The 8,615-nt window shown below is 36.3% G+C and overlaps 1 pseudogene; it reads right to left on the reverse strand.

The window, feature by feature from the left end:
- Positions 1 to 1,009: 1,009 nt before the first annotated feature.
- On the reverse strand, positions 1,010 to 6,327 carry LOC122136331 (annotated as a pseudogene).
- Positions 6,328 to 8,615: the final 2,288 nt, after the last annotated feature.

Here is an 8,615-nt window from a genome sequence, read left to right on the forward strand (position 1 = left end):
CTATCAGCAGGGTGTGGTGTTATGTCAGTTTCCATGTGAGTCTACACTAGTCAATTCAAGTGTTTTTAATAATTAAAGAAACGCTTTTTTCATGTTGGGCCGTTTTCAGAGTTGCGTAATAAAGCAAGACCTAAATTTATTCGAAGGATGTTAAAACGAAATAAAGCTATAGCGCTACTGCATTAAAAAAACTGATCTATTTGGAAAATAGCTTGTGGTGTGCAGTGTATTAAGAAAAAAAAAAAGCGGAGGTAGTAGTTTTAACGAAGTGCAAGCAAACAATGGTCTTGATGTATATATATAAAAAAGCAGGAATTCTTCCTTGCTGTTGTGTAATATTGAAACCCCTTGACTGCGTAATACGCAACACTTTGCACTCGATAAACAGGTCTGAAATAAGTAAAAACCGGGGACCAAGAAAAGCATGCGAAAGTTTTTATCAATTCTACTTGGTTTGTTTGGGTTTTTATGTTGTTTGTTTTTTTTAATTATGAAAGTAAAGGATAAAAAGTCATTTTATATCGAGGTGGGTCGGTATAATAATTACAATAAAGGTCATATGTTGGATTAGTATCGAAGAATGCATGAAATAGTTGGAAATGATAAAGAAAGTCCCAACGTAAACTCTCAAACTGGTACTGCAATATCAGACCACGTGCTCGTGTCAGTGCTTGGGATTTATAAACCGACCACGCAGAAGCACGCCACTGCTTCCAGGTCGCCACGGAAGGTACTAATGGATCAAGGTTTTGGTCACGTTGTAGACGCTCAAAATATCCTCGGGATTTTTTGTGCGACTGCTGTAAAACAACGAGATGTGGGATCTTCTTTAGGTGCACGTTTGGCTGCTGGAACGAGTTGCTGGCGATGTCGCTGACATATCAGTACACCACCCGCCAGTGTTCGTGTTCACCGTTGGACTTGCAGAATACGACACAAGTGCTTTTACCACCACGGGGGTAATAGGGGAAGGGTCATTAAGCGAATGGAAAGCGGCACGCTATTCTGTCTAATGGACAGAAAGTAAGAGGACCAGGAAACTCTGACTGCCGGGGGCTGGTAAGAAGAGCTTCGAGAAGAGAAGAAGAGATGGAAAAAGAGGAAGGAGAGGAGGAGTGCTAAAGAGGGGAGAGCTAGTCCAGTCGTGGTCCAGCCCACGGACGTTGCGGACAGTAAGGCCTTGATCTTCACAGTAGCACACAGCGAAAAGAAGCTGCTCTCTTTTTTCTGCTGTTCAGTGGTAATTTTCACTCCATGGTTGCTGCTCTGAGGATTGTTCCCCTCCTGTATGAGCAAGAAAGAAAAAAAAAGAAACCTCATCAGACTCCAGATTCACTTTATTAACGCAACTCAGGCTAGCCAATAAATTGTGCCAAAAAACATTGGATTCATTCATCCAAATGTAAAATTGTGGCAACACTTTACTTGAAGCCTTTATATATAAATAATTATTTAATAAGGAAGTATTATTAATATTAATAATTAAGTATTTTAATGCATTAATTATGCCTCATAATGCACTGTATGATCTTATTAATAATTAGACAGTTATAAGACTTATCTATTCATTATTGCACCTTGAGAAAATATAATGCATATAAAAAACAACTTTTTATTAAACATTTATAACAATTTATGAAAATATATAATGCATTAAAAAATGTCAAACAACCAAAAACAAGGAATCTGCAAATATTGTAATGCATTTTTAACTTTGGTTCCAATTATTTATGAAAATTTATAATGCATTTCAATGCTTTAAGCAAAGTGTTTAGATCACTAATGATAATAAAAGAAACCTTACTGTAAAGTGTTACCCAATTTTCAATCTAAATTCAATTTTTACACAGCGCTAAAGCACAGAAAGGGAAAGTCTCACGCAATTTCGTGTCCATCTTTGATTTTATGTCTCTGGCGGCGTTAAGAATGACTGCGAGTAGAGCAGAAAAACATCATTATGTCTCGATTAGACCTTTAAACGTTCAATCTGCTGCAGATACATGAACATGAAGCGAGATTAATCATAAAAGCCATTTACACATTACGTTCTCAGCGTTGATATTAGCCTTCGCACTCTGCTCCATGAACTTGATGCCAATACTCTAACGCCAGCTAAACGAGTACAGGCAGATTCCATTATATAAAATACAAGTATGATGATTTCTCTGGATGATTACAGACTGTTTAGCAGTTCTAGCCATTCGTGGTGATGCGGTAGATCATTAACTAAATGCATTTCTTGTGGAAGGTGGCATCATTGCTGTAGAGTCTTACACAATTAAAGGTAAGTAATATTACACTAACAAACTGTTTTGGGAAAGGGAAGACAAAAGGGTATAAGAGAACATCAAGCTTTGTAAAGGAACATGGTCTGCTCACCTTCTCGCCTCTGTCTTTAGACACCTGCCTCTTCTCATTAATGTCACATTTGTTCCCCAAAATCATTTTTTCTACATCCGCTGATGCATGCTGGGTGGAAAAAACATACAAGAACATGAATATGCCATTACTAGTAGTGCCTAGCTAGTAGTTCGGTTACCGGTAGTTTAGGCGATGATAATAAGAGTTCACATAAAACACATGCGTTTGTATTCAAAAACTATTATTTACTGGACATGTTGTATTAAAAAATGTAAGAGAAAAAAAGCAGTAAGATGCAATGGCAAAATGTTTTAATTTCAATGTTTTTTTTTTTTTTATATTTAAAAAATAAAGTGTCAACATATTTACATTTACATGAATGCATTTTTCAGACACTTATACAAAGCAAAATGCAATGCATTTAAAATATACATTTTATCAGTTCATGCATTTCCATGAGAATTGAACCCATGCTTCACTGTTTGTACTACAACATCAACCTTATATAATTATTTATATTATAACCTTTCATTGCATATAAAAATGCAGATAAGATCTGATGATCATGTATATTAAGCAAGTGCTTGCACACAGCAGAAGCCTTGACATCTGAAGTGTACCGTTAAGGAAGATAAATTGGGCACTGAAACACTCACCTCCTCTATGTTTCGGATCCAGTTTTTGATGTTGTCAAATGATTTCTCATTAGTAATATCATAAACCAGCATGATCCCCTGAGATCAGAGCACAAGATAAATCCACAAGTGTGAACAAAACAGCAATTATGAAGACAACAGCAGAAGCGTTAACACTAATTTAACCCTAAAAATCCTAAAAAAAACCCAAAAACAACCAAAAAACTAAAAACCACTTAAAAAACTCTCATCATCACAAAATTTTGGTTTTTAAATTTGTTTTCTCGCAATTAGTACAATACTTAATTAGCACATGCCCACAATCAATCAGTTCCAAAAAGAAATCTGTTACACTGAAAAAAAAATCAAAGTTGAATGCAATATTTGGTAATGACAGCATAATGAGAAATTTTCAAGCATTTTTGACCAGGAACGCACCACATGTACATACGAGGTGGGGGAAATGAGTATACAGAGTGTCAATAAGTTTTTGGTTCTAATGCAATATACATTAATTACTTAGTTACGGAAAAAGAAAATCCTCTCCAGGTCACAATGACAAGAATTTACAACATATGAGGGGTCAACCCGGCGAGACAGACCTGAAGCTCATCATGCAATGCAGAGTAATATGTATATACTTCATTGTCATCTTACCATTGCACCTCGAATATCTACGCGTTGTGATGATTGTTCTGGATCGCATCCTGTCCTGCCGTGTCCCTGTAAATATCAAAACAATCTCAGTGTTTGTAACTTTCGGCCATGCTGAAATGCATTTAAGGAAGTGGAAGATGACCCCTCGCTTACACGGAGGTTTGTCGACAATTACTAGTTCTACAATGCATTGTGATGCAGGACGAGGACGACGATTCAGTAGCCGGTTCGTTAATGAACCCTAAATGAATATAGCGTACTGCCGCTTTCTGATGATCAAGTTGCACAGCAGTAGCATACGATACGGAATGCGTTCGACGCTTGAAAGGCCGCCCCTGCTGCAGAACGATCAGGTGTGTGATCAAGTATCGCGAGAGCAATAGAGAGCAGACGGATCCTTATGCTTTTGAATCTGCCATCTCGTGGGTTGATGGTTAAAAAACAAAACAAGAACATAAAACAAAAAAAAAAGTTAGCCTGAATGCACTATAAGTCGGCTTTGGATAAAGCGCCTACTAATATGCATAAATGTAAATAAAGGTACAGTTCATATATCTGACTGCTTGTATTTATTGACAAAATTGTATTACATGTGAAGTAAAATTGAAAAAATTGAAGAATGCAGTGCATTGTGGTGCATCATGATATCGAATTAAACCAAATCGATGACATGATATATCGTAATCAAACCCCGTGAGACTAGTGACTTTTCACAAACCCACTCCTTACTAGAACAATTACAAAAGTAAACCACTAAAGGGGCTTTTCACATTGAACGTTAAAACTTGGGTCTGATGATGCTCTAACTTTGAAATAATAGTTCCTTATGGGGCTATTCCGGCGCAATCATTCATGCGGCATGAAAAAGCAAAAGATTTTTTTCACCCTGTGTGTCGTAGTTTTTTCCCCCGTCACGATTATCGGTTAAAAAAAAAAAAAAAAATTCAAATCAACTACATTTCTACCATGAAATATGAAAGAAAATAGACATGATTATGACGATATATTTTCTGTATGTGTTTTTGTATGCAACTCATGGTATTTTTTATAACAATAAAGGATGTTTATGACACTGCATAATAGCATACAAAATTACGTGCTTGTCTGCCAATTATAGAATCAAAAATCACACTATCGATCAGCAATCGGATCAGTTATTACAAGCACTTTCGATGTTGGTTAAAAGTTGGTTTTAAGCAAACAAAACATTAATAACTAACGCATTACACAAATTTTCAAATGTGGCTCCGATGCTACTTCTGTTTTGTATTTTAATATAGTTTTCCCGTAAAGCATTATAAGACTAGTTTGTGTTTCTGGCATAGAAGCCCAAACTTTATTTACCTAAATGCTGTATTATTCTAGGCAGCGGACGATGTTAACATCCATTTCTGAGACACATTCTATGCATTGCTTGGGTGCGCCACCTAGCTGTGCCAGGTGTGACTCTAGAGGAAGCGATTAAATCGTTCGCCTCTCAGTGCTGAAAATAAGTTTGTAAGCGATTCGGCCCTAGGTTTTTCCGCATAGCGCTCCAGCAAATCAACATAACTGCTTAAGGTGCGCTGCTAACTACAGAGACATTCAAAACCGGGGGCATGGTTTCAGTACTCAACACACGCGGCTCCTTCAGACCACACTCTCCACCGGAGACTAATCACCCTCTGCCCATTCCAGCCACCTGCGAAGGTTCAAGCTAGTCGCATGAGAGCTGACACACTAAGAGGGAAAAGATCGACTAGAGGAAACTCACTCATATCTGTAGCTTTATTCTCTTGCCATCTCGTTCTATTGTCCTGATCTTGAAAAATCCAATCTACTGGAATCGACGAAATGAAGATTAACTGCACAAACTGTCACCGGCTCAAACCTGACGCCCAATACCCAGTGTCTCTCTCAAATGCGTCCACCTTACAACAAACACCGCAATTATTTTTATACAAAATAGGCAAAACAGATGTCATAGATAGGCTATACCGTATGAACACATGCTATAGTGTATTACATAACATATACTAATTTTTATATTATATTTATACATATAAGATAATATTATATAAACATGTTATAAGACAGCATCATCCAAAATAGACATCTTATAACCACTTTTTCTTATTACAAAATTAGAAAAACATAAGCACGACAGAAAGGCTATTATTTATAAAGATAGCAGTACTGAGTTGATTCATAATAGCCTTAATACTGATCTTAACAGAGCAATTAAAAAATGTCCATTGTATCTCACTTCACCCCGCCGTCATTCAAACATTACCTACACAGAGTTTTTGGACTAATTACCATGACAAGTCACCGTGTACATCTTGTCAACTACGGCGCTGATAGTGACACTAGTTAAAAATTACGCCTAGAAACTCACCATATCATCTGTAACCTTATGGTCTTCCATGTCCCTGAACAAGGCGTGAATCAATACCTTGAAGAGCAAAATCCGTAACCAACAACCGGTCACCAGGACTACACAAACCTGCCCATACATGTCTCTTTCAAATGCGTCCACACTAATTTTTAACCACATACAAGCAATTAAGAAATGTAACATAGGTATACATATTAACACATCTATAGGGTATACAATACAAAATATATATATATATATATATAAATGGAACATATCAATATATCACACTTACGTAAACCAAGCATCTTCCCCCATAGTACCTAGCCCTTGTCTTATTACAAATGTAAAAACATAAGCATGAACAGTAAGGCTAATTATTTATAACAGTGATTTTTTAAGCTATATTACTGATTGATGAAAGCTATAAAACTGATGTTAACAGAGCAATTAAAAAACATGTTCCATTGAACATCATGCATTAAAAAAATTACCATGTTTTTGGACATATTACCAGACAACGTCACTTCTTGAACATGGTTTAAACAAGTTTTAAATTCTATAAAGTAGTACTTGTTTAACGTTGTTAAACCTAATATAGCAATCATTCAGAACCCATGGTATCTAAGAGAATAAATAACAGTGGCATTACCCAAATGATATTTACATACTGTACCAAAAATGTTTTTAATGTAAAGACTATTTAAAATAAAAAATGGACATTGGCACACTTAGTAAACGTTATATAGCAGTAAAATTTTGAGTCTTAAACGACTTCGTATCGTGTGTGAAACCGGTAAACTACTGGCTAACAGGTTTCTAGTCATATATTTTAAACAATTTATGGGATAATCACCTTATGATTCTAGTTATTTGATATTTTAGTTTACAAAATAAGAAAAGAAAAAAAATCTCATCTTTTTAGTATTCTTGTCAGAAAACAGCTAGAGTGCTTCAGACCGCTAGAAAAAAGATGCTAGATCGTAGAAACGTTCATCCCCACGTTAATAAGACACCTAATCACCGAGCAAAATAATTCATTTAAAGACAAAACCCTAGCCAAACTGTCAAAGTTCAAGAAACTAAAACAAACCACTAAAACTCATAGAAAGAGATAACAGATAGATAATAGTCCATTAGCTTAGCCGTTAGCACAGCCTGACGTTTTATAAACAACTTCCGAGCATAAACCTTTAAAACTGAGACATATATACCTATCGTCGAAATAAACGTCGAGTTAAAGGCATCCTCCGAGAATCTGAACAGCACACAGGTCTTCCCGACGCCGAAAAACACCATTAAAAACAAATAAAACAAATAATTCGCCATAGTCTTCGCCATACTTAATATATTGCGGAAATCCCGCCCGGTACTTCAGCCAGATTGAGAGCGCAGAATCCGCGCAGCAGTGAGGAACCCTCTGACCAATCATACTATGGCGAAGGCTGCGTAGCTTAATATTAATGAGGTCAAACTGACGTACTCCATAACCTTTTCTGGAACGTGCGGGCACGTGCACCCCATTAATATTCATGAGACAATCCTATCGTCATAGTAGGATTCGTCTCAATCGCCAGCAGTCGTAACGGCCACGTCCCGCACATCGCATCAGTGTACACGATTATCTTAATAAGCAAAGGCGTCTTCGTAGTAGTAGATTGGTAAAACTGGTGCGAGGGTCATACTGAACTAATCAAAGACCACAGTCTCTTCTTGCCTCAAGGTCATACCAGCATTAGTGTGCGTGGCCGGTCAAATTCCACATCATAATGCTTGGCTTCAGGCCTGTGGATTATTTCAGGCCAGGTCAAGCTCACAGCTCTGTTTATTAAATCGTAAAACACATGTTATATTAATAAATATTTAAATTGCTAAAACGTTGTATGTATTCAGTTACATAGTCCTTATGCTCAGGATTTTTTTTTTTTTTTGCAATAGCAATAAAGAGGAATTTGATGGTAGTCGAATATTTATGTAAACATTGAAAAAAAAAAAAAAAAACTAATTTTGATCCTTACAAAAATAGGCTATCAGCCTCTTAATAAGCAAATAACTTCCGTACTTTCCCTGGTATAAAAAAAAAAATATATTAAAACCACAGTGGCAAATAGCCCTTGCAGCATCAGGGGAAAAGTGGGTTTACCATACATGACAAACCTAATCGTAAAGACTTCTTAAATGCCAAAAATTAAAGCCATCGTAGAAAGGAATACTGGTGGTGTTCCTATACATACCGACGTCTTACAATTTGTTTTGACACAACCATTTGCATACATTTCCCCTTGAACACATAACAAAAATGTGACGTATGTAATTGCTTGTTTGTAGACCTTTTGTTGATGCATTTTACTGTTTTAAGTATACCTTCCAAGCTTACGGATTCATTCAAACTTCGACATCAATAAAACAGCAAACCCGCGACAGATATAAAAAAAAAATAAAAGTGAAAAGGGAAACATTGGGTTACGTGCAGTGATAAGTCATCATTTTTAAGTCCCCAACAGAATCCATTAGATTTTTTTTTTTTTTTTTTTTGCCACAGCTACCATGTAACATTGTGTCAGAAGTTGTATTTTAACATGGGACAAATGGACATATCAGAAAGA

Source organism: Cyprinus carpio, chromosome B2 (genome assembly GCF_018340385.1).
Source record: "Cyprinus carpio isolate SPL01 chromosome B2, ASM1834038v1, whole genome shotgun sequence".
Classification (NCBI taxonomy): domain Eukaryota; kingdom Metazoa; phylum Chordata; class Actinopteri; order Cypriniformes; family Cyprinidae; genus Cyprinus; species Cyprinus carpio.